Here is a 27,585-nt window from a genome sequence, read left to right as displayed (position 1 = left end):
GCAGAAGCCAGGAGCCAGGAATTCTATTCTGGTCTCCTACAAGGGTGGCAGAGGTCCAAATACTTGGACCAAATACTTGGATCTTCTGGGCTTTTTGAGGTACCTTGTGGGAAGCTGGAATGAAAGCGGAGTAACCAGGACTCCAGCTGCCACTCCAGTATGAGAAGCTAGCATCCCAACTGGCAGTATAACCTACTGCATCACTGCAACGTGGTAGTGTTTATAGTCATTTTACTCATAGCAGGCAGAAGAGAAAACGACCCAAATACTCATCAAAATGAGAATAAATCTTAAAAACAGAGTAAATCCTTACAACAATAATTGTCATGTTTAGAATGAATTACTAATCAACATGGATGAATTTCTAATATATGGCATTGAGCAAAAGGAGTCAGATACAGAAGAATACATTTTGTATAGTTCCATTAATAAGTGGTTCCAAAATTGACACAATTGATCAATACTAGTAAGAATCAGAACTGTTCTCTACTATGGGGAAGAGGTAGGAGTTGATTCAAAAGTAATGAAAGAGATTTTTGGAGTCATGTAAATATGCTGTGTCTTGACTGAAGTAATGGTTAGTTTCCTTCAAGGTATACATTTCAGTTGTGTGCTTTTCTCTGAATGTGAACTTTACCTCATTTTTAAAAAATGGTTTCATAACAAAAAGACAATGCATTTGCTTATGTGATAGAGAAACCTAAAAGTACAGCTTACTCCAAATTTGGTTAAGTCCAAGTGCTCCATGTGATTAAAATGTCTTCTCTTTGTCTCTTAGATGAACTTTCCTATGCATTGGTTTATTTAAGGCAGGCTTTCCCTTCCATATGTGGCCACTGAAGCACAAAATATACATTCTATGCACATAACAACCACATTGAGAAAGGAACATCTTTTCCAATGAGTCCAGTAGATATCTCAATATTAAGGGATTGCACATAACCTGAACATAAACTCATTACTGCAGTCAAGTGATTGCTTGGACAGAGGAGAGAGAAATGATATGATTAAATTACTGGAATTTTCATGTTCTCCCAGAACAGCTGAGAGCAGTCACTCTGCAAGGGGAAGCTGAGATGCTGTTACTAGAAGAAGTTGTCTTGGACAAAACTAATAGATGTTCCCAAAAACAATGATAATTTTATTTAAAGAATTTCATAGATCAGTGTGGTGGCCTTTTTAAAAAAAATCACTTATGGGGAACACATAATTTTAAGTTCCTTGGTCTGTAAATGCAGATAAGATCAACCAAATTAGCACCTACATCCCCAAAAGATTTCCCCATCAGTAATTTCTAGGACTTCCCAGAGGGTGTCTCATACTTACAAACATGCACACCTTCACTGGCAGCCCCGCTAGGCTAGATAATGGAATCAGCCCTCTGTCAGGCAACAGCCTATCCCACTGTCTTCTGGAACTGAGCAGCTTCCTCGGGGCGGGGCGGGGTGGGGGGGTTGCCACTGACTCACTGAGTGCCATCACTTAAATCAGTACCCGAGTTGACTGGAATTGCGCCAGTTCTTTTATTGTTTCCCAGACCCTAGCCTGACTTTCTATAGCCAGGTATAAGGTTCTGAAGCTAGGACTCAGCAAACTACAGCTCCCTACCTCCCTTGCTAGTTGGCTCATTGTTCAGTTCTGCCAAATGGGAGCGCTTCGGGAGGGCTGGAGGGTAAGAGTTGGAGAGAAAGAAATTCCTTCCTGGTATTCTTTGTTGCCATCCTGCATCAGCTGGCTCTAGTCCAACAGGTCTTTTGCTTACAGAATACAAATGAGAAGACTGAATGAATGTCTTCATTATTATGCTTGTAGCCTACACTATTATTATTTTACGTCCTCCCTCACCAAAAATGTATATGTGTATGTATGAAAAACAGCAAAAGAAAACACCCTGCAAACTATTACCACCTTCTAAGGAACAACACAGCGGGTGACCAGAAAGTTCTTTCACAAAGGTTGCCTCATGCGATCTTAAACAGCCCTGAAAAATAGAAAGTTCAGATGAGAAGCTGACCCCAACGTAAATCAGATTTGTCTAAAAGATAGAATGTGAACCACATTTAATTTCAAGTTTTATGATAGTCACATTGTTTTTAAAATGTGAAATTAGTTTCTACAGTATACTTTATCTAACATGTTTCCAAAGCATTATCATTTCAACTTGCCATGAATATTATAAAGTCACCCATGAGGTATCTTACATTCTTTTTTTGCCCTAAGATTTCAACACCTGGTAAATATTTTAAAGTTACAGTACATTTAAATACAGACCAACCACATTTCAAATTTTAATAGCCACATGGGTTGTGGCTTCCCAACTGGACAGAGCAGAATTAGATTACATGCCCAGAGGCTTATGATAGGAAGAAGTGCTCCCAGGTAACCTGCTTCCAAAAGGAAAATAAGTAGTGCTGCTCTGGAAACCTAGAGACCTCAATTCCAGACATGACTCTGCTCTTACCGGTTGCAGAATAATGAGTAGGATTTTTTTTTTTTTTTTTTTTTTTTTGCCAAGCAGAGTTAAACAGTGAGAGAGAGTTATAGACAGTGAGAGAGAGACAGAGAGAAAGGTCTTCCTTCCGTTGGTTCACTCCCCAAATGGCCGCCACGGCTGGCGCTGCACCGATCGGAAGCCAGGAGCCGGGTACTTCCTCCTGGTCTCCCATGCGGGTGCAGGGCCCAAGCACTTGAGCCATCCTCCACTGCCTTCCCCAGCCACAGCAGAGAGTTGGACTGGAAGAGGAGCAACCAGGGCTAGAACCCAGAGCCCCAACCGGGACTAGAACCTGGGTGCCGGCGCCACAGGCGGAGGATTAACCAAGTGAGCCAGGGTGCCGGCCGACATCATTCTTTAAAGCTTGGTTTCTGGGTTTGTTAAACAAAGACCATGGAATAAATCTGCTGTCTTCACTTTTTTTCTTCCCCTGCAGCAGAACTCTTTTCTCAAATGAAATCTTTGAAATCCTAATCTTTAAAACACGGGAACTGCTTGCTTCCCTGCTAGTGCAGGCATGGCAGTGAGGAGGAAAATGATGCAACATGCTAAGCCTACACCCACAGTGGTGTCTTCCCACAGGGTTCTGAGGAGCCCTTTGGGCATATTTGAAAACCCTTGGAAGACATCATCGTCAAGATCCTCACCCTTTTAAGCAGGTCTGTATAATGACTCAACCAGTGGGCTTCCTGCTACCCGTATGGGAGACCCAGATTGAGTTCTTGGCTCCTGGCTTCAGTCTAGCCCAATCCCAGCTGTTGCAGGCATTTGGGTAGTGAGCCAGGGGATAGGCTATCTATATCTACCTATTTTTATCTATCTCTATCTCTCTGCCTTCAAATAAATAAATAAACAGACCTGATTCTGGGGATAAAATTTGGCTCAGGCATGGCTGCCTCTTTTAATGAGTATTTGGTTTACAAATGAATAAAGAAACAAAGCACTATCTTAAGTACAGTTACTGCCCAGACATAGGTATATTGGTGTTGGATTCACATTTTTAGCTTAATAGAATCATGAATGTTGTGGGGTTTTTAAAGATTTATTTATTTATTTATTATTTCAAAGGCAGAATGGTGGACAGAGGCAGGGAGAGAGAGATTTTTCTATCCTCTGGTTCACTCCCCAAATGGCCACAACAGAGCAGAAGCCTGGGGCCTGGACTTCCATCCGGGTCTCCCCCGTGGGTGGCAGGGGCCCAAGTTCTTGGGCCATCATCCACTCCTTTCCCAGGAGCATTAGGAACATTCACAGGGAGCTGGATCAGAAGCAGAGCAGCCAGGACTCCAACCTCCATTCTGATATGGGATACAGGTGTGGCAGGCGGCTACACCACAAAACCAGTCCCAGAATCATGAGTTTGTATAAATGTAAGGAGGCCCATAAGATCAATCATTCAAGTCGCTTTCTGATGTTATTTTTTCCTTAGTAAAGGAGTGAACTCTTCTCTCCAGATAGTACCTGATGGAAAATAAGATCATCAGTTCAGGACTGCCACGCACATGTGAAGATGTGAGATGGTAGAACCCTAACAACATTCCACAAAACCCCCATTCATAAATGGCCCCCAAAACTCTTCTCTCAAACGGCTAGAGCAAATCAATGTACAATTTTAACAACCAAAGATTAAATCGAGGTCTAATCCCTTCATCAGGTGAGGACACAGGCTCAGTGAAGTGCTCGAAATCGCACCCCCGGCCTGGTGTGCTGGCTGGAACGGAGCCCAGTCACTGAGGCGCAGGAGCTGCCACTGGCTGGCTGATTGCCACATTCTCAGAGATGCCGCTAGCCAGGGGACATCACGCTGCGAGCCCAAGTCAGCCGCGGTGAAAATTTCCACACCACAGCAACCAGTAAACGCTGTGCATCAGCGCTGTCCCCTCACACCTCCACCAGCAAGCCTCCCAGTCCCGTGTTCCTGACGCTGGGTCTTTGCATTCCACACAGCAACCTGAGGGTGGCTGCGTTTTGACAGGACATAAAATTCTGGTAATAAAAAAGTGGAAATTGTAATCGAATTAGAACTGAACACCGGAAGTAGCCATTTTCCTTAGTACGCATTTACTGTTTGCTATCATCCTCTGCATACTGGTATTCTTTTGATTCTTTCAAGCTGTAATTTAGAGTATTCAGCTACTTTGAGGATTGATTTTTTAATGTTATGTTAGCGAGATACGTCCAAACCCTAGGACATTGTTTTTAAATGATTAAAATTAGCAGTGTTTTAGAATTATTTTAAATGAAAGCCTGAGCATAAAACAAGGAGAAATTGGGGAAAACTATCGAAACTGCCGCATGCGGAGCGAAAGATCTGACATACTTTGCCTCTCAGTCTCCGTCCGGTTCTATTTCTGGCTAAGAAGGTTATTGAAAGGTCGGTGCAAACTACGGGTATGGTCCCCAGCTTCTCAGGTGGCCGCGTGTCTCCTGGTGTTTAATCCTCGCTGCTGAACCTGCGACTCATCTGAACAGTGCCCTCGTCCCGCCGCGTCCCCTTCCTCCGCGGCGTCCTTTGTGGCGCGGCTGCGGCTCGGCTGCCGGGCCCGTTCCGGGCTTGCTTGTGATGTCAGATGCCCTCACTTCAGCTGTCCTTTTGTATCCATGGTGATGGATGAAAAATAAGCTGCTTTGCAGTGATTTGAACTTTAATCCATTCAAATGATGCGTGCTTTATTTCTCAGGTGATTTTTTCCCTCAGTCCGTTAAGATGACTGCAATCTTGAATTAATAGAGTAATGAACGTATTCACTTTCCTCCTTTCCCTTCTCCCTCCCCTCCCTTTTTGTTTTCACACACACACACACACACACACACATTCTTACGCCTGAAAAAATTCAAACTCTTTGATCTCAGCACCTGGAAATTTTGTTTTGATAATTGAATCAATATGAAAATAATTTAAGAAATATGAATCCAAAGGAAAATATAAAAGGAATTATTTGAAATTCCCATTTTGCTACATAAACATAAGTAACAGTACTAGGCCTTGTAAAGCATATAAAACAAGGGAAAACATGACAAAAACTGTGAAATATTTACAGAGTAATAGACGCCCAAAATGTTGGTTCCAGAACACCAGTGGTACTTGAAGTTGTTTTAATGGTCTGTGAACATAGTAGCAAATAACATTGGCTTCACATCTTTCTGCACTCAGGAAGAGAAAACCTTACCCTGGTGGTAGTCATTAGCACCATGCTAACTCTTACTAATCACTGTTTCTAAAAAAAGAAAAACAAGAGGCAGGCTTTTTGCACACACTCTGAAAGGCATACTAATTTCCACCTAAAATGTTTTCATCCTCTGAATTTTCATAGTTTCCTTCCATTTTGGACACTGAGCTTCCCGTGAAGTAAAATTTCCTGAGATTAAAACATTTATGTAATCAATAATACAAGAGAAACAAGTGAAAATGAAGTCATGGGCCAGCGCTGCGGCTCACTTGGTTAATCCTCCGCCTGCGGTGCTGGCATCCCATATGGGCGCCGGGTTCTAGTCCCAGTTGCTCCTCTTCCAGTCCAGCTCTCTGCTGTGGCCCAAGAAGGCAGTGGAGGATGGCCCAAGTGCTTGGACCCCTGCACCCGCATGGGAGACCAGGAAGAAGCACCTGGCTCCTGGCTTTGGATAGGCATAGCGCCAGTGGTAGCGCCATTTGGGGGGTGAACCAACGGAAGGAAGACTTTTCTCTCTGTCTCTCTCTCACTGTCTAACTCTATCTGTCAAATAAATTAAAAAAAAAAATTAAAAAAAATGAAGTCATGACACCTGTACCAGATGGTAGAGTAGGAAGAATATGGTAGCAACATCCTATGCCTTGATTCAACTCTTAACACTCAAATTATTGGGAATAAAAGTCAGGTAAACACCAACTCTATGCCACTATGACATTACCCATGATTTTTATTGAAACCATATACTCGGATGAATTAAAAACCTTTTTCTCCCTCAGATAATACAAACAGCACTACAATAGTGGGCTAAAACTTAATAAGCTTGAAAAGTATCTCCCGTCTTCTTCCTACTTTTAGTTAGAGGACTGCTGGGTGGGAGTTTTCCTGCCGCCTGAGAATTGTGGATTCTGCCCCAAACTGGTCTTTCTCTGAGGAGCTATAATTAGGTCTCAGAACCTTCCGCCGGGAGCAAGCTAGCTGGATGGAGGGTGCCAGGAGACCTGAGGGGAATCTTCCTCCTCCTCACAGTGACAGAGGGGACCTGAGCAAAACTGAGCACTGCCCAAGGGAGCCACAGTTGACCTGCATGGAGAACATCTTGACCTTGGGGGCACTGGCAGCAGAGCTGGAGATGCTGAACCAGAGCACGGCCAATGGCACCTCCTCCCCCGACCCTGGCCGTTCATTTAAGATGATGCCTTCCCTCTCCCTCCACCAGAGCCAGCTGCCCCACTTCCCTGCCGTCACCGAAAAGTCAGTCATCCTCATGGCTCCAGTTTCTACCACATAGAGAAAAGATACTGAATGAGAAATCAGACTGAAATTTTAAAAACTGGACTAAAAAACTAAAGTACACAGAGTATTGTGAGATCTTTCCAAAATGCTATAATAATGGGGATCTGCAATTTATCAAAGGATAGTGGAAAGGAGTGATTGGCTAAAAAAAATACAGCTTTTGTTAATACCCCCTTCTGAGCTGAGACTGCTCAATTAACATACAAATTTAAATCATATACATAATTCTGAATCATTGTTTTTCACTTAATACTTATACAACTTCCTCATCACCTTAAAGAATCTTCATAAATAGCATAATCATTTCACACTTCCGTTTTATAGATGTGCCTTTTTTTAAAAAAGTTTTCTTTTCTGAAATGCATAGTGATGGGGAGAGGGGGAGAAACAAAAAGAGAGCTTTCCTGTGCTGCTTCACTCTCCAAATTGCCACAGTAGCTGGGGCTAGACCAGGCTGAAGTCAGGAGCCAGGAACTCCATCCAGGTCTCCCTTGTGGGTGACAAGGGCCCAAGGTCTTGGGCCATCTTCTGCTGATTTCCCAAACACATCAACAGAGAGTTGGATTGGAAACAGTATCCAGGACATGCCAATTTTTTAAAAACTTGCACTGCTTTAGGATATTGGCATTATTTGTGAATTATAAAATGTGAATTATAATATTTGTTCCTTTAAGTATCATTACTATCATTATTAAATGCCACTGATCTTTAGACAAAGACCTTCTGACTACTTAGCATTTCATTAGAAAACTAAGTATTGATAAGCCAGCTAGGAGTTTTGATGATCCGTTTACTAAGCTAGCAGTATTACACATTTTATACTTCCAGTGCTTGCCAATCTACGTGGAGCTGACGGCTGTGGCCTGACAGGAAATAACATGTCCCTGCACAAGGACAGGAGTTCTCTCATTCACTTTCTGCTGTATGCCTAGCACCTACAACCATGCCCAGCACAGGGTAAGCACTGAGTACTTACTTTGTAATGTAAACAAATGAATGTGGTTTTAAGTAGCAGTGGGACTTCATTACTTCTCAAGTTTCATCACACTTTTGCAGAGTGGTTTGTGGGAAAGTAGATAGTGGGGCAAGTATGGGTCTGTTTGGAGAAACAACCAAAAGAGTCAGGGTCCAGATGACAGACTTGAAGGACAAGAGGGAACTTTAGGTCCCTGACATCTGAACAAATACTGGTGTGATCTTGTGGCTTTGTTCTTATTCATATCTAAATTAATTCTTTCAATTAATAAGATACCGGGTTCTTAACAAGATGGCTGAAACCAGACAGTGAAATCATTCCCGGTGTTGCCAACGTCTAAGCCTTGGCTTTCCAAAGTTTCAGTGAAGCATCAGAAAGCCGCTAACTACATGAAACACATTTTTTTAAAGATTAAAAACCTAACATTAAGGGTGAAGAGCATGGAATGAAGATGCTAGTTATCCAAAAATCTGAGGAAGTTTTGGAAAATAGAGGCTACCAGGCTCATACTAAGGAGGAAAAAAGAGATGAGAAGGGACAACCCAAGACTTCATAGGCAAGAGGAGCCTTTTCCAGAAGAGACTCAGAAAGTCCAAGCCCAGAGGCAACATGTGCAAAAGACAGCTTGGGATGGGGCTACCAGCAGTGTAATTAATTACACAAGTGCTGAGAGCCTGAGGTCCTCCCCACATCTCTGTCCTCTGGGTTTATGTTTCCAAACTCAACATGTAAACATTATTGAGAAGAGATACGTATGGCTATGAATGGACACGATGCCAATATTATAAATTTCAATAAATAAAAAATGTAACAAATCATGAAGGAGTAGGGTGGAGAATCTCTTAAGTATCCTAATTTCTTCATCTTTTATAAAAATGCATTGATAAATATAGTTTAAAATTCCTGAATATAAGTACAAGTGAAATATGTTGTTTTAGGTTAAAGGGAAACCATAAACAAACAAGAATCCTATATGACTTTCAATAGGCTATCCATGAAAATGATCATCTCTGTGGAGTGAGACTTAGGATAGGAAATGGAAGGAGAGAGCGTCTTACACAGACACATTTGTATAATTTGAAAGGCTTTCCATGTTTTAAATTGATCTTCTGTATATAAAGAGAATTGAAAATGAATCTTGATGTGAATGGAAGGGGAAAGGGAGCGGGAGAGGGGAGGGTTGCGGGTGGGAGGGAAGTTATGGGGGGGGAGCTATTATAATCCATAAGCTGTACTTTGGAAATTTATATTCTTTAAATAAAAATTTAAAAAAAAACAATGAATTCTGTCCCTGAAGTGGCACAGGTCAACAGAAAAACTGATGAGAAGAAATTACACACATACATACACATATCTAAATGAATGCATGTATGTTTCTGTATAATATAGGACATGCACATATAATTAGGAAATTAGCTTATTTTAAAAGCACATAACTAATTCACATAGCTTTCTATGAGAAAGTGAGAATCTGAAGGAATTCATTTACTTTAATCAAACATGGAGCTTAGGTGTGCAAGTTTCATACTACTACATTCTTCTCCTTTTCTTCAGATTACTTACCTGATTCAGCTTAACTGAAACAGTTCAATGAAATATCTTAGAATCCTCTACAAAACCATTTGGCTCAAAGACTAAAATAATAACACACAACTAAAATCCTTAATACATCAGAATCTACAGAATATAATAATGTAATTTTAAGGACCATGATGGATGCTGTGATAAACTGACTATCATAATGGATTTAAAGGCATTTACCAATTATTTAGACTAATAAAAATGATCTATTCTCAGTAAAAAAAAAGATGTTTTAATATTTTGTAAGAACAACTAATGTATAATTGCCTAGTAAGAGAAAAATGTAAGGAAATACACGAAAATGTTAATAGTGGTTATTTTTGATCTGTAGGAATTATGGAAAAAAAATTTTTTCTAGTCTTACATTTTCCATGTTTCCTGGTATGTCTGTAGTAGAAAAATGTATTAAGTAAATGTCATAACTATGAGTTTGCTATAAAGTAGTATGCATGCAAAGAAAGAATTTAAAATGGGCTGATATTGTGGTCTGCAAGTTAAACCACAGCTTGAGACACCAGCATTCCATGTTGGAATCCCTGTTCAAGTCCCAGATCCTCCACATCTAATCTAGCTTCCTACCAATGCATCCTGGGAAGCAGCAGATAATAGTTCAAGTACATGGGCCCCTGCCACCACCCACCTACATGGGAGCCGCAGACTGAGTTCTTGGCTCTTGACTTCAGCCTGACCCAACTCTGTTACAGACATTTGGGGAATGAGCCAGTGAATGGAAGATTCTCTCTCTCTTTCTTTCTCTGCTTTTCAAATAAAAATAAATAAATAAATAAATAAATAAGCATTTCTAAAAAGAATTTAAATCAATATTTAACTGAAGGAAGGAGAATTAAAGAGGCTGAAAGGGAAGGCTGGGATTTTTAGCTACTGATTAAAGGAAGAGGCAGAAGTTGGGCTGAAAAGAATGAATTCTGACTGTTTATGGGAGCAGAAGGAGTTTTTTGGTTGTTTTTGTTTTTAAAAAAGATTTATTTATTTGAAAGGCAGAGTTACAGAGAGGCAGAGGGAGACAGACAGGTCTTCCATCTGCTGGTTCACTTTCCAAATAGCCACAACTGCAAAGCCAGGCCAATCCGAAGCCAGGAGTCAGGAGCATCTTCCAGGTCTCCCACGCAGGTGCAGGAGCCCAAGGACTTGGGGCATCCTCTACTGCTTTCCCAGGCCATAGCAGAGAGATGGATTGGAAGGGGAGCCCCTGGGACTTGAACCAGCGCCCATCTGGGGATGCCGGCACTTCAAGCCAGGGTGTTAACCCGCTGCACCACAGTGCTGGCCCCAGGAGCAGAAGGTTTTTCCAGGCCTTGGGGTTTATGGACCTGTTCCTGGGTTCCCTCCTCCACTGTTATCCTCTGGTTATCTAATTGTCCTGTACGATAAGACCTTTAGCTCCATTATTTCCTCTCTTACTTGTCACAACCACATGAAAATGTGACCACTGAACAGCAGCATGGGTGCTGGCACAACTATTAGTATCTCTAACAAATTTGTCTTCCTTTTACATAGCATCCGCGTTGGTGCTTTTCTTTTCATTTCCCACTGGTGTCCCCAGATCATATTGTTTCATGAGAAATCCAGGAAAGATATTTTACAAAAGTCAGTGGTCAAGGGTGCAGTGTTAATTGTACTTCAGGATAGTATGGGAGCAGGTGTCTGGACTAGCCATTCAGATATCAGTTAGAATGCCCATATCCCATCAGAGCACCTGAGTTTGAAACCTGCGTTTAGCTCCTGCCTCCAGCTTCCGACTAATGGACACCTTGACAGAAAGCCATGATGGTTCAATCCTGGACTGCCTTCCTGCCACTGGCTTCAGTCCCAGCACAGCTGCAGCACTTGCAGGCGTTTGAAGACTGAATCAGTCGATGGGAGCTTTTTCTCTCTGCCTTTCTCTCCCTTGCTCTCTCTTTCCATTTGCTTCTCAAATAAATCAATAGCAGGAAGCACGCCAACCTGTTCTGGGGAAGGAGCCCCTTCAGAAATACCTACCATTGGAAGGACTCCAGGCGAAGGTCACTTGAGAATTTTTGCACAGTGTTTCCAAGATTTGAAGGAAACACTGAAAGATTTTTTTTGGAGGACTTGTGTTGTTAACGTTTTGAAGGGATATTTCTGAGCCATCTGGCAGGCTTTTTCCATTGCAGGCATAAATACATTTTAAACTATGTACAGTGGAATTACAACCCCTCACCCCCAAATTCTTTAAGATTTAATGGAAGAGTAGATGGGATTGATGTACAGAGGGAGTCGTGGCCACCTTTGCAATGGGTTACCTAAAAATCAGTCGGGATCTTTTTGGTCAAGGTCTTACTTCTCAAAGTTGGTATAGAACAACCCCCAAAAACTGGTTGGAGGAGTCACTTAGAAAACCCTCAAAACTGGGTCCATTCACCCTATACGCAGAAAGCCACTCTCTGACACTGGGGTAGAGATTCTTTATTGCAGAGCACAGAGCAAGGAGCTGGGCAGCTCTAAATCCATTTCTGGGACCCCTGAGGGATTAGCAGGGAATGTTCTTACAGATGGAAGTTGGGGCAGAGGGGTGCATGTTCAGCTTATGACCAAGTTCCTGCTTAGTCAATGGTACGCACACCTTCCTTCGGTTGGCGATGCCACATTCTTCAGGGAATTTTTATGATGATCAAGTGGGTTTCAGTTAGCCTGGGGGCGACATGCTGGTGGTAGTTAATGTCTGTCCCAGAGCTGGAATTCCTTTGCTCTGGGACCTAGAATTCCCTGAAATGAAACCCCTTGAGACAATACTGGTCATCAAGGTGTTATCCGTTGGAGAAGCAAATGACCCCATGAGTCTGGTGTTTAAAACCTTGTAGGGCTGGCTATACCATTCCCTCAACTCAGTGAGTTAAGTTTAGTAAGCAGTTGCCTTAAAACACAGGGCAAGGACATTTTAAGCTAAGCAAGAGCGGCTAGATGGTATCTAGCATCTGCTTTCAAAGCAACCAACCAGTGTCAGGATTGCTGCAAACCACTTAGAATCTCAGACCCCAATCCAGGCCTACCAAATGAGAATCTTCATCCCCAGCTGATTCATGTTCACAGGAAGTTTGAAAAGCACTGGTTTAGGAGAATCCAAAGTTGCTTTTGGAAAGTTCTCAGTGGTTAAAACAGGGACTTTCTATCTTTTGAATTTCTTAATAAACTTTTGAACATGCTGCTGGTTATTTGCTTTGAAGTTAGAGGCTTCTTCTAATGATGGTGTAGTTACTCTAAGCATACAGTTACTCTAAGCATATGATCCATTGCCCTAGGGTTTAGAATCAACCCCTTCATTGCCTTCGTGGTTCACATCCTTTTAATTATGATTGCATTACACCAGAGAGGACTCAGTTTTAGGATGGAGGCTGCTTTCAGTGATGGCTGGAATATTCTTATGAGAAACACTTACATAATCCACATAGCCAAATGCAGGAAGAAAAGACAAAGTTCATGGCTGCAGTGAATCAAGAAACAAAGTTCTAGTTTTACTGTCTCATCTGCCTGGACCACTGATCAAAAATGCAAAATGTTAAGGAAGAGGGTGTTTGCACATTTTGTTACACATAGAAATACTTCACAAGAATGGATTCCAGTGAACTTCTTCAAAATCACAACAAAATTTCAGCTTTAGACAAGATAAAAACATTGTTCAGAAAGCCAGAGTGCACAAGCGTTACTCATCTCAATGAAATTATTCCATGCTGTGGTCCCATTGAAGAGAAAAGACTCAAAAATTTAATGTATTTGGTTTGGGTGTGTTTCTTTGATTTTTTTAACCACTTGCAGGAACATGCAAACATGATGCAACAAAACAAGGTGACTCTTGCAGCCCTATGGGACGGAAACCATCAGAACACAATCCTGGGGTGGCTTAATTTTGCAGCATTAGCTGTTTTCCTGCTTTCTATGAAATATATTCAATGCTGGACAGTTTTCTGAGAAAATTATATGGGCTGATCCCAGTTTTTAGGACTCTGCATCCTAAACAAATACCACAGTATCATATGGTTTGTTGCTACTCATTTTTTTAATGATCACTTTTTAAGATAACATAGTCAGTTGAGCCGTGTTAAGAAACTCCAGCTCATGGGCTGGCACTGTGGCCTAGTGAGTAAAGCCTCCTTCAGTACCGGCACCCCATAAGGGTGCTGCTCTACTTCCGATCCAGCTCTCTGCTATGGCCTGGGAAACCAGTAGAGGATGCTCCAAGTCCTTGGGCCCCTGCACCCGCGTGCGAGACCTGGAAGAAGCTCCTGGCTCCTGGCTCCTGGCTCCAGATCGGATGGGTGGGGTTCTGGCTGTTCCAGCCATTTGGAAAAGTGAACCAGCGGATGGAAGACTCTCTCTGTCTCTCTCTTTCTGCCTCTGCTTCTCTGTGACTCTCACTTTCAAATGAATAGTAAATCTTTTAAAAAAAGAAAAGAAAAGAAAAAACTCCAGCTCACAAGTGTAATTCTCAAGCGTCTTCAGAGAAGCTAATGGTCTTTCACCTTAGTTTTCCTATTCTGACCACAATAAATATATTAATGCTATATTATGGTGGTTTTCTAAGGCATTAGAAATATTAAATAAGGAGAGGGATGGGGAAAGAGAATATCATTATGTTCTCAGAACTGTGTCTATGAAGTATATTGAACCTGTTAAAACTTAAAAACTAAAAACTAAACAAAAATTAAGAATCTCTAGAAGCTTTTTTTACATAAGAAATTCCAGAAGTAGGAGGAGACATAATTTCTAAATCATAAAGTTTGTACTAAAGAATATAATGTATGCAAAAATATTAATAATCCTTTTTAATCTTCTCTTGACAAATTGTACTGACAATCATTTGAGAGTTCTTGTTTCTGGAATATTCTTTGAAATTCAATAGGGGATTTATTGAGGCATCTGCAGCAGGAATAAAAACTGCTGATTTGACATTTGTAATTCAAATGTACTTTTCTCTAAATCCTAAAGTTCAGTCAATCGGAATAAAAGTGAAGCATGTAAAATTCAATAGCTTTCCTATTACATACTGATGTGGTTAAGAGAACAGACTTTGAAGTCAGAGGCCAGACGCTGCAAATTAGTACAAGTTATTCAAAGACCCTAAGTTTTAGTTCTTCTGTTTGTGAAATAAAAAACATACTGTACACTTCTCAGGTTGTTTTGGAAACTAAATTAGGTAATTATTTAGTGCACACCAAGCCAATGAATCTACATACAATATTATTAATATATAAGTGGTGATATCTAGCTAAATAATGTGAGGAACAGATACTATTATACAGACAAATATTACTATTTGTATCTAGCAATACCCTACAATAAAAGAAAACATATTTCTTTGACTCACATTCTATGATCTACACAAAATAAAAGCTAAAACATGCCACATCCTTTAAAGGAAAACTGAACAATTTAAAGGTCAAATCATGCCAAAGTGATTTATATGTTCTGTACTTTTTAAAAAGATTGATTTTATTTATTTGAAAGAGTTACAGAGAATGGTAGAGACAGAGGTCTTCCATCCACTGGTTCACTTCCCAAATGGCCACAATGGCTGGAGCTGGGCTCAATCCAAAGCTAGGAGCTTCTTCTGGGTCTCCCACATGGGTGCAGGGACCCAAGGGCTTGGGCCATCTTATGCTCTTTCCCAGGTGCATAAGCAAGGAGCTGGATCAGAAGTGGAGCAGCTGGGACTCGAATTGGTGCCCATATGGGATTGCGGCACTGCAGGCGGAGGCTTTAATCGGTTTTGCCACAGCGCCGGCCCCCCAAAAACCATTTATTTAAGCTTTACAAAACCATCTAAATGAGTAAAGAGGCAAAGAATGTTTTTTGTTTTGTTTTGTTTTTGACAGGCAGAGTGGACAGTGAGAGACAGAGAGAAAGGTCTTCCTTTTCCGTTGGTTCACCCACCAATGGCCGCCGCGGCCGGTGCACCGCGCCAATCCGAAGCCAGGAGCCAGGTGCTTCCTCCTGGTCTCCCGTGTGGGTGCAGTGCCTGAGGACTTGGGCCATCCTCCACTGCCTTCCCGGGCCACAGCAGAGAGCTGGACTGGAAGAGGAGCAACTGGGACAGAATCCGGCGCCTCGACCAGGACTAGAACCCGGGGTGCTGGCGCTGCAGGCAGAGGATTAGCCTATGAGCCACGGCGCCGGCCTCAATTTTATTCTGTATGCCTGCCTACAACAAAGTTACAAAGAAACATAGTGGGGGGTCCTGAGAGAGTTTGAGCCTGAGAACACGAGCAGAGATAGAAGGCTTAGATATAGAGAACTCCTTCCACTTTTCCAAATAGTGGTAGAGATCTCAGTAATGTTTGGGGTTAAACATGCTGTTAGGCAGCCACTTGGATGGGTTGTCGAAGTAAAAGACAACAAAGAGGAGGATCAGACAGAACACGGGACAAAGCTCCCATGGCAAAATAGAGTCGGACTGGTGGATATTGGGTGTCCCTAAGATCACGGTCATCAAATGGGAGAATATGGGAACAAAGAGAGACAGAGAGAAAGGTCTTCCTTTGCCGCAGCTGGCGCGCTGCGCTGATCCAAAGGCAGGAGCCAGGTGCTTCTCCTGGTCTCCCATGGGGTTCAGGGCCCAAGCACTTGGGCCATCCTCCACTGCACTCCTGGGCCACAGCAGAGAGCTGGCCTGGAAGAGAGGCAACCGGGACAGAATCCGGCGCCCCGACCAGGACTAGAACCCGGTGTGCCAACACTGCAGGCGGAGGATTAGCCTATTGAGCCGCGGCACCAGCTCAAATGTTTTGAAAATGAAAATAATTAAGAAGAAAGATATACTATTCCAAATATTAATGTTATCATGCTATCAAATTGTCTAAAAATAAGATTCGCTTATTAATAAAAATGTATGCTACAGAAAACCTAGCAAAGAAAAAAGTATTATTTAACAAGCAATTGTATGTGAATGGAAGGGGAGAGGGAGTGGGAAAGGGGAGGGTTGTGGGTGGGAGGGACGGTATGGGGGGGAAGCCATTGTAATCCATAAGTTGTACTTTGGAAATTTATATTCATTAAATAAAAATTAAAAAAAAAAAGGCAATTGTGGGACATGCCATGGGTGTAGGTAGGAATCTCTGTTCATAACCTGTACCTCACACTCATTCATCAAACACATACCAAGTAAATTTAGAAGTATAAAAATTCAAAATATAAAGAAAGCATGAAATAAAAGCAAATATTTATCAAATTTCTGCAAGAAATAGTCTAAAGTTAAAGTAATGGAAGAAATCACATACACAAAATAGTTTAACAAACTTGATCTTAAAAAACACGATTTCTGGGGACCGGCGCTGTAGCGCAGTGGGTTAACGCCCTGGCCTGAGGCGCTGGCATCCCATGTGGGCGCCGGTTCAAGACCTGGCTGCTCCACTTCCTGTCCAGCTCTCTGCTATGGCCCAGGAGAGCAGTAGAAGATGGACCAAGTCCTTGGGCCCCTGCACCCACGTAGGAGACCAGGAAGAAGTTCTTGGCTCCTGGCTTTGGATGGGCGCAGCTCCAGCCATTGCAGCCATCTGGGGAGTGAACCATCAGATGGAAGACCTCTCTCTCTCTCCCTCTCTCTCTCTGCCTCTCCTCTCTCTGTGTAACTCTGACTTTCAAATAAATATATAAACCTTTAAAAAAAGGAAAAAACATGATTTCTGGGGCAGCGTTGTGGCATAACAGGTTAAGCTACCGCCTACAACATTGGCATCCCCTGTGTGTATGGGTTCACAACCCAGCTGCTCCTTGTGAGTCAGCTCCCTGCTAACATGCCTGGGAAAGCAGTGGAAGATAGCCCCTGCCAGTCACAGGTTCCTGACTTTGGCCTGGCCCAGCCCTGGCCATTGCAGCCATTTGGGGGTGTGAACCAGCAGATGGAAGATCTCCCTGAGTCTCTCCTTTTCTCTCTGTAACTCTTTCAAATAAATAGGTAAAATAAAATAAAAATAAATGCAAGATTAGTAAAAAAAAAAAAACCTACAATTTCTACTCTAACAAAATTATAATCACATTTGAAAAACAAATAGGAAAATAAACACAATAAATATGACAAAATACTAGTCTATAGAGATGAAAGATATTAATTATTATAGTATAAAGTCACCACTAAACACATATAGAAAAGCTGTGACTAGATAATTATCCTAAAAGAAATTAATACATAGCAACAAAAGTAGAAAAGTCTAATGTCACTAAAAACCTTTAAATATCAGGGGTAAGCATTGGACACAGCAATTAAACCACTTCTTGGGATACACACATCCCATTTCAGAGTGCCTGGGGTCAAGTCCAGCTTTACTCTCTTTTCCGCTCCCTGACAGGTAGTATACCCTGGCAAGCAGAAGATGATGGTCTCAGTGTTTGAGTGCCTGCCATCCATGTGGGAAATCTGGAGAGAGTTTCTGACTCCTGGCTTCAGGCCCAGCCTTGGTTTTTGCAGGAATTTGAGTGGTGAACCAGTGGATGAAAGGTCTGTGTGTCTGTCTGTCAGTCTGCATGAATGTGTGTTTCTCACGCTGGCTTTCTGCTTTTCAAATAAAGTAATTAAAATTGTAAAAATAAAAAACCTGGTAAGAAAATAAAATTAAAAATTATCAGAATGACAGTGTTAGATACAAGTAGTTTCCTCTTTCATTTCCCCAATTAAGGATGTAATAAAACAGATGTCCTCTCTGAGAATAAATTGACTTAAACTTTTTGTTAGTAATATATCAAAAAGTCTTTTTTTAAGATTTATTTATTTATTTCAAAGTCAGAATTACTCAGAGAGAGAAGGAGAGGCAGAGAGAGAGGTCTTCCATCCGCTGGTTCACCCTCCAAATGGCTGCAATGGCCAGAGCTGTGCCAATCCGAAGCCAGGAGTCAGGAGCTTCTTCTGGATCTCCCATGTGGGTGCAGGGGCCCAAGGACTTGGGCCATCTTCTACTGCATTCCCAGGCCATAGTAGAGAGCTGGATTGGAAGTGGAGCAGCCGGGACTCGAACTGGTGCCCATCTGGGATGCCGACACTGCAGGCAGCAGTGTTACCTGTTAAACCACAGCGCCGCCCCTCAAAAAGTCTTAAAATCACTATTTCCCTTAACCCAGTAGTTCCACCTTTAGAATTTTTAAAGAAATTCCTAAAAGCAGAAGTTGTATTATACTATACACAGTTCTCACAAAATTATTTATACAGGAAAATTGAAGATACTGTGAGTGGTATTGTGGTTCAGCATGATACATGATAAAGCTTTGGAAAACATTAAGAATGTAAAATTTATAATGAGGAAGGAAAATAAATATAACATGTTTTTAAAATAAATAAACTTGTATATATAAGTATAACAATATACAAAAACGTTAACTCTTTGGATAATGGAACTTAGGGGACTTTAATATTTCTTTTTAAAAATACATGTTCTCATTTGTTTATAATGAGCATGTTTGACTTTTATGATAAAGAAAAAATACTTCTGAAAACTCAAAAAGACATATTTATTTTTATAATTCATGTTTTTCTGCCCATGTAAGAGACATACAAAACAATTATCAATTTAAATTTCCTATTTGACCACATGTACCATTATAAGATGACTAGGGTTCAAGTAGAACAGTTTAATAATATGCATTATAACAAATTATGATAAAACATGAAAATTTTGAATTTCAATCAGCAGATTTAAATAGTACCAACAACTTATATGTTTATAATATTTATGGTTTATTTCAAAACAATGTATTGATGAGATTATTCAAAAAAGAAGAAATGCAGAATTATAAATGTGGGTCATGATTTTTAAATTTTTATTGAAACTGACACTATCTGTACATTTTGCCTTTCTAATTCAGTATTATTTGAGTGGCTTATGACAAAAAAGCTAATTTGCAGCTATGAAGGTTTTGAATGTTCTAAATTATTAAAATACAAAAGACTTAAGCTCTAATTAAACAAAAACATCCTCCATAGGTTTTTTTAAAAATATTTATAACATGAAAATCAAATGTGGAAAACTATCAATAGAGAAATTAGAAAACACTGGGAATGTTCCCAGATTATACTAAGCATTACTGTGCGATAACCTTCCAAGGGTAATTATATTTAGGATATTTACATTTGGACTAAATGAACACTAGGAGAAAGTGCATTGTAATTAGCAGTGGATAAGCTTGTTAGGATAGATACAACCTTGCTTCAGCCAATAAACATTATCTATCCAGAAAATATATTTTCCTAAGTAAATTTTAATTTTATGAGACAATTATTCTCTTATATGTCTCATTAGTCATGTAAAACTTTTTCCAGAGTGCTTCCAGTAGAAAAGTCACCCTAATTGCAGGGAGTTTGGAATTAATTAGGCCAGAATAGACAGATGATTATGTATATTATAGTTTTTTATTTTGAACCTTACTGATTTAAGAGCTTATGAACATTCATATTTGACTGGGTTAACATTGATTGAGCAATACATGCAAGGGAAGAGGGGACATAATGGTGGGAAATTAGTGACAAGTGAGAGAGTCCTGTGGACAACTTGGCTCCAGAAATTGATGGCCTGTAGAGACAATGCAGGGAAGGCACAGGTCATCTATACCTACAAAGGCCAACCACTGTACAAAGATGATTGCTTAGGGTGTTGCATATATAGGAGTAGCACCAGATCTTGATGTCAAGCCCAGCTTTCCATAGTTGTACAAATACATCATAGAAAAACCTTTTTGAAAGAGAAAGGCAGTGTATTTGAGGATATTTCTTTTTATTGGAGTGAGAGAGAAAAAGAGAGAGAGAGAGAGATCCAAATAGAGAGAGCTCCCATCCACTGATTCACTCTGCATGCCTGCAATGACCTAGACATTGTGAGGCCAAAGCCAGGAGCCAGGATGTAAGTCTCTGTCTTCCATTTGGGTGGCAGGAACCCAACCACTTGAGCTGTCTCTGCTGTCTCCCAGGGTCTGCATTAGCAGGAAGCTAGAATCAGAAGCTGGGGTCAGATGTCAAAGCTAGGCACTCCAAAATGGGATGTGGAAATTTTTTAACTAATGTCTTAATCACTAGGCTAAATATCTGCCTATGTACGGGTACTTTTTTAAATTTTTTTGTTTATTTGAAAGGCAGAGCAACAGAGAGAGAGGAAGAAAGAGAAAGAAAGATTTTCTGTCTGTTGGTTTAGTACCCAAATAGCCACATCAGCCAGGGAAGTCCACCCTGAAGCCGGGAGCCAGGAACTCCATTCAGGACCCCAGATAGATGGCGGGGGCCCAAGTACTTCCCAGGAGCAATAGCAGGAAGCTGCTTCAGAATCTGAGCAGCTCGAGTTCAACTCTGATATGCGATGCCAGCACCAGAAGTGGTAGCTTAAAGCACTGAGCCACCAGCCCCTGTATTTGAAGGTATTTAAACCATAGAAACCATTAATTAAATATAAGCATATATTTATTTAGATCAAACAAAAACTCCACCTACTCTGTGAAATAGGAAAGACAGACTGAAAGAGTATCCCTGGGGCCCACGCTATGGTGTAGTAGGCTAGGACTCTGCCTGCAGCACTAGCATCCCATATGGGCGCAGGTTTTTGTCCTGGCTGACTATCTTCTGATCCAGCTCTCTGCCTGTGGCCTGGGAAAGCCATGGAGGATGGGTCAAGTGCTTGGACCCCTGCACTTCTGTGGGAGACCCGGAGGAAGCTCCTGGCTCCTGGCACTGGAGCTGGTGGCCACTTGGGGAGTGAACCAACAGAGGGAGGACCTTTCTCTGTCTCTCCCTCTCTCTCTCTGTAGCTCTGCCACTCAAATAAATAAATAAAAAAATCTTAAAAAAAAAAAAAAAGAGTGCCCCTAATGGAGCTTCAGACCAATGGTGAAACTGCTGCTTGGCAAAGATTCAGGTGACAAACTGAGGCGGACCTTCTTTCCCTTTGGCTCTTTTAATTTAACATCTTAGCATGAAAATGATAGGGCATCGAATAATATAGTCAATATTCATGTATGTATTGTTGGGTGAGAACAATTATCAACACTGTGATTAGAATTACTACTGTAAGTTACATCTGATTCTTTTATCCTATTACCTGAAATATCAAGCACAAATATGACAAATAAATAAATGATTTAATGAACAAATTTCAAATTAAAAGAAAATGAAAAGATTTATCTCACAAAATTTCAACAGGAAGAAAGAACTAAGGCTGCTGGGAGAATATTGCTAACTGGTAGGCCCGTTTGATACACGAACTGATGAAATTGTGAAACAGAGCAAATCATGATCTAACCATACATCCACAAAAAAAGATACACAGATTCACTTCCTATGCCCAGAGTGGAAGGAGAAAGGGGGCAAGGCAGCATGTTTCGGCTTTCCAAAGAATAGCAGAGGAACTATTTTTTTTTTTGGATCTGTAAAAGAAAAGCAAATCAGGAATCAAAGTTGGTTAGCAGAATAACCATGTATTGCAGACACAAAGAAGGAGGCAAACAGGATAAAAGAATCACACACAGACACACACACACACACACACACGTCACACACCTGTTCATTCACTCATACTTTTCAAGCCTAGGAATTCAGTAAGAAAGGAAAGCAGGTCTTTTCATCCTGCTTATATTCTAGATCATATTAGGAAGAGATTGACCTTGTATAGAAACTGGTTTCAAGTTTATACCAAGAGGAAAATAAGTGTCGTAAAGGTCTTAACTGAAATCATTATGTCAGAGGAGGAGCAGACTTGCCAGACAGCTTTCAGTTTAGTGACGAACTAGCTGCTTTCTCAGTAGGAGTCAGAGCTGCCCTTGCTTTGAGGCGCTTCACTCAAGAAGCATCGTGAAGAAAACGTGTAGGATGAGAGCCACAAAACATTCATTAGTGGAGGATAACTTGGTTGTCCCTGGATCAAACACATTCTCTTTATCACACTTGCAATTTCTGGACATTAGGAGTTTTGATGTTCCCCTGAGCTTTTATTAATTAATGTGTGATTAGATAAGTTTTTTTTTCCAAACAATGGCTTTGTTCTCCACAATGAAAATTCAGTCTCTTCTAGGCAAATCAAGAAGTAGAATATGACTGGTTCCTGCTCACATTATTTAATCTTTAATTTTTATTTTTATTTTATTTTATTTTTTTATTTTTTGACAGGCAGAGTGGACAGTGAGAGAGAGAGACAGAGAGAAAGGTCTTCCTTTGCCATTGGTTCACCCTTCAATGGCCGCCGCGGCCGGTGCACTGCAGCCGGCGCATCGCGCTGATCCGATGGCAGGAGCCAGGTGCTTCTCCTGGTCTCCCAGGGGGTGCAGGGCCCAAGGACCTGGGCCATCCTCCACTACACTCCCAGGCCATAGCAGAGAGCTGGCCTGGAAGAGGAGCAACCAGGACAGAATCCGGTGCCCCGACCAGGACTAGAACCCTGTGTGCCGGCGCCGCAAGGCAGAGGATTAGCCTATTGAGCCACGGCGCCAGCGTTATATGTGTTTTTAAGGAAAATAAATCGCATTTTAAAATGAATAATGTGTTATAAGCTTTCCAAGAGCAGGATAGTATTTTCTGATTCACTGGCATTTTTCCAGCACATGGAAAAGTGATGACACATGTTAGGCACTTATGAAACATTTGTTGAATGAGTGAATAGATGGAAAAACAGGTTCAAGAAGTCAAAACCATCAGCTAGACGATTATTTTACCTAGGCTGTAAGCTAGATGAAGGCAGAGGCTGCTGTTCACTGTCCTCATTAAACACATAAAACTTGGGGCACATCAATATTTAAGTAACTTTTTAAAATAATTATAAAGGTGATTTATTTGTACTATAAACTTAATTTTGATCAGAGGCAACATGATGTAGTAGAAAGAACACTAGACCAAGTGGGTTTACCATCTCAGCTCTGCAATCACTGGCCTAGTATCTTTAGATTAGTTTCCTTTAGCTCTGGGTAGCATTAAAATTAAAGGTATTTTCAATCTCCAATCTATTCTAATACTGTGGGATTCATTTTCCCACACTCCTTCAAAAAATAATATTAATAATAAGTTTGCAAGGATTCAGATTTAAGAGCTTAGTAATTCAATGATTTTTAAGTGTCTGACATTCATCTTCTAAAAATTCTCATTATATCACATAGGTCACGAGGGAGCCAACACACAAAGTTGAGTTACAATTTCTCTAAACAACCATTTTCATCCTCCAGTCCGAGGAAGTAAAATATCAGACACTGGCAGGTCATAAATTAGATCTGGTAGCAAAATTTTTCATGGAATGCTTCTAGAAGCAAACAGTTAAAATGTAGAGGATAGTTTAACGTCACTTCAGCACAGGGTAAGTCAACAGCTACCACTGCTTAAAACATACTCTGCATAAACAATTCATCATATTTACTTACTGGTTGTTTCCTCAGCTACCTGGATACAGTTATGAAATCCCTCCTAGCCAACAGAGTCTATTTTTTTTTCAAAGATTTCCATTGATATGCTTATTGCTTTTGTGCATCTTCCACCATCATCACAATAATCAATATGAATTGTCTCTGAATGACAATAATATTAATGATTCATTTTACACTTTTTGATTGTCAAGTCCTAAAATTTTATCATAGTTATAAAGTGATAACAATATGAAATCTTAAAGGAGTTAGGTCAATTTTAGTAATTGAAGCTTTTTACTATTATCTTCATAATTTTTAGAGTTTGGTTACTGGGGTAAGCAAATTGATTGGAATTCAAATTTGTCATTAAAAATAATTTTTGGCCGGCGCCATGGCTCACTAGGCTAATCCTCCGCCTTGCGGCGCCGGCACACGGGGTTCTAGTCCCAGTTGGGGCGCTGGATTCTGTCCTGGTTGCCCCTCTTCCAGGCCAGCTCTCTGCTATGGCCAGGGAGTGCAGTGGAGGATGGCCCAAGTGCTTGGGCCCTGCACCCCATGGGAAACCAGGATAAGTACCTGGCTCCTGCCATCGGATCAGTGCGGTGCGCCGGCTACAGCGCACCGGCCACGGCAGCCATTGGAGGGTGAACCAATGGCAAAGGAAGACCTTTCTCTCTGTCTCTCTCTCTCACTGTCCACTCTGCCTGTCAAAAAAAAATAATAATAATTTTTGAAGCTTGAAATACATAGGACTGGAAAGTAGCAATATGAGCAATGGGAAAAAATATGTTTCCAGAATAGGTTATGATGTTTACCTCTCCATGGCTTTGAATATTCCTTTCTGGGAACAAATTTCTTCCCAGTTGATTTGTAAAACCTTATGTTTCCTTTAAAACCAAGCTCAGCTCCCATTACCTGTTCAAAAATTTCTCTCCTTGCACCAAACCCTTGAATAGTCACTTCCCACTCTGATTCTTGGGTCGGCCAAGTGACTTTGGCTTAGTCAATGAGAAAAAAGTAAATGTGACACAAGTAGAAACTTGAAAGTGATTACATTCTGAGACTGTCCATTTTTGGAGTTCATCCACCATCTGGAGTCTAGGGCAACTTGCTATAGGCTGGAGACATCTGGCCCAATTGCTCTAATGCTCTTGCCAACCACTGGATATGTAAGTAAGGTCATTCGTAAACAACCAGATCCCAGTTTGAAACTAAACCCTATTTAAGTGTCCCTAAAAACATAGACAAGAAATCATTGGGACCAGCCTCCCAAGGAAACCTTCTAAGGTTTCCTTGCCCTTCCCCTAGGATGGCTAAGGGGGTTCACTAAACTGAAGGAGTGGTACAGCTGGCCCTGTGAGAGTCTAATCACCAGACTCAAGGAGTCATTTACTTCTCCAGTAGATAAAATCCTGCTGCCTACTATTGGCCAGAGGGGATTGTTTAGGCAAATTCCAGGTCCAGACAGGGAGATTCCAGGTGTGGGACAGAATGCAACTACCACCTGCATGTAACCCCTCAAACTTACTGGAGCCCACTTGGCCACAATGGAAGTCACTGACGCGCATGGCATCACTACCAATCAAAGGAAGGTCATGAGTACCATTGACCAAATGGGAACTTGTACATGAACTAAACATGCACCTCTCAGCCCCAACTTCAATCTATAAGAACCTTCACTCCTAACTCCTCAGGGAGCCTGGGAATTAATTATTAGCTGCTCAGTTCTTTGCTCTATACTTCATAAGTAAGCACCTCTTTGTTCCAACACCCCAATGTCAGTGATTGGCTTTCTGTGCATCAGGTGAGGGGATCCAAGTTGGGGGTTCCATAGCAACACCAACCAGTCCGTGATATTGTTCTGCAGCCAACTGATTTGCCAGCTGAATGTAGCCACACGTGTTAATCTAAGTAAGAGCAAGAATAGAGCATATAATGTGTCCAGCCAAATTTGTCAGTCTATAGAATTGTGAGCTAATAAATGTTCATGTTTTTAAGGGACTATATTTGCTTATTATAAGCAAAAATTAACTGATATGAAAATGTGTATAAGCTGGGTGTTGTCACAAGACATATGTAAGATGTATGACAGTGGTTTTAGGACTCAGCAACCAATGCTGGCAAACTGTGGCCTTCAGCTGTTAGAAAAGACCAGAATAAGAACAAAAATGCCGTTAGCAATGGCTAGAAAATGTTCAGCAAACTCTTAGTGGAGATTGAAATAGCAGTGAAGTGAGTAAATAAGTACATAAACTGCTATAGCAGGCTGGAAACATGGTGACTCATTTTATAAAATAGTGAAACAATTGATAAAACTGTCACCCATGATACCTTGGAAAATAGAAAGTAAGTTTAATAAAATTGTGGATCTAACCAAAGAGATTTCTGGGCAGTGACAATTGTTCCTGCTAGCTGTATATCAGAAAGTACCATAAGAGAAACATGAGCTATAGAAAGGATGCATTCCATTTGTAACTAGAATTTATGACACAATAACCTTTAAAAATAAAAAGTCACATAAAAATTGTACATATTTATGGGGCACCACATAATGTTTTGATACATTTATACATTATAAAATGTCTAATCAGGGTCAATATATCTATCTCTTTAATCATTTTGTATTTTAGCTTAGTGAAAACATTTCAAATACTATCTTCCATTCTTTTATTATTTTTTGAGAGAACAATACAATACATGAACATGGTCTACAGTTACTCTACTGTGAAATAGAACACCAGTACTTCTTACTCCTATTTTACAGTAACTCAGAACCTCAACCCTTCCCTGCTTCCCTCTCCAGCCTGTAGAAGCCACCACTATACTTCTAAATAAAAGACAATTATTTTTATGGCTTGCAGAAGAAATCTTAAGTATATAAAACTGTGCTGTATTTCATTCAATTTTTAGATATTTCAGAATTCAATATTTAAGTTTGAATATTCTGTGTTTACTTCTGCCATGACATTTTGTAAAAAAGTAATTCTAACATCCGAGACTACAGACCAAGTAACCAAAGCTAAGAAATTTGCCCAATTATATATACAACCAATGGTAAAGCCAGGATTTTGTCCTGAGCTGCCTGACTTCAAAGTTAGTGTTCTTTCAGGAACACCTTTCCTTCTTCACTGTCTTCTAACTTCTTCCGACAAGACCAGCCTTCTAATGTACAATGAGTTATTCAACAAAATAATATGTATATGTTCATTTATAAGTATTCTCAAAAATCATAAGAGTTTCACTGGACTGAATACTTTTAAAATTCAAGGTGGGTGATAGAATGATACATTATGTATGAAGGGCTAGAGTATGCTTTCTACTTTTGTAATTATAATAGAGTAGAAATATGGTGACCCAAAGTTTGTGCTGTTAAAGGTGGACTGTGTCTTTGATATCTGACCCATAATGGTCTCCTGCTGCATCTCCTGCTGCTTCTGGCTTAGCTCCTCCTTTTTTTCTAGATAACCTTTTCTCTCTCTCTCTTTTTTTTTTTTTTTTTTTTTTTTTTTTTTTTTTTTTGTATCCTAAAAATTGCCATTTAGATTACAAAACAGAATTTCCCCTGGCAGGAGAATAAGGAAGAAATAGATTTCAACAGTAGAAAAATAGAGTTACAAGGAGAGAGGGGGAGAGACAGAGAGAGAGGTTTTCCATCCACTGGTTCACTCCCCAGATGGCCACAAGCCCAGAGCTGAGTCAATCTGAAGCCAGGAATCAGGAGCCAGGAGCTTGTTCCAGGTCTC

At 40.7% G+C, this 27,585-nt stretch overlaps 1 protein-coding gene across 4 annotated transcripts in view; it reads right to left on the bottom strand.

The window, feature by feature from the left end:
* The window catches only part of LCA5 (lebercilin LCA5), a 149,415-nt gene that overhangs the window by 95,794 nt on the left and 26,036 nt on the right, over positions 1-27,585 (bottom strand). Inside the window, exons 2-3 of one of the 4 annotated variants that reach the window (XM_051854530.2) lie at positions 4,815-5,212; positions 1,909-1,981 (exon numbers count right to left, since the gene is read on the bottom strand). The exons of 2 other annotated variants lie outside the window; for them this stretch is intronic. The gene's annotated coding sequence lies outside the window, so the exon portion shown is untranslated. The remainder of the gene's footprint in view (positions 1-1,908; positions 1,982-4,814; positions 5,213-27,585) is intronic. One more of the 4 variants, XM_051854533.2, reaches the window with a different exon arrangement.

The sequence above is a fragment of the Oryctolagus cuniculus genome, chromosome 5, assembly GCF_964237555.1.
Source record: "Oryctolagus cuniculus chromosome 5, mOryCun1.1, whole genome shotgun sequence".
Lineage (NCBI taxonomy): Eukaryota > Metazoa > Chordata > Mammalia > Lagomorpha > Leporidae > Oryctolagus > Oryctolagus cuniculus.
This window is presented reverse-complemented; position numbering and strand designations above follow the sequence as displayed.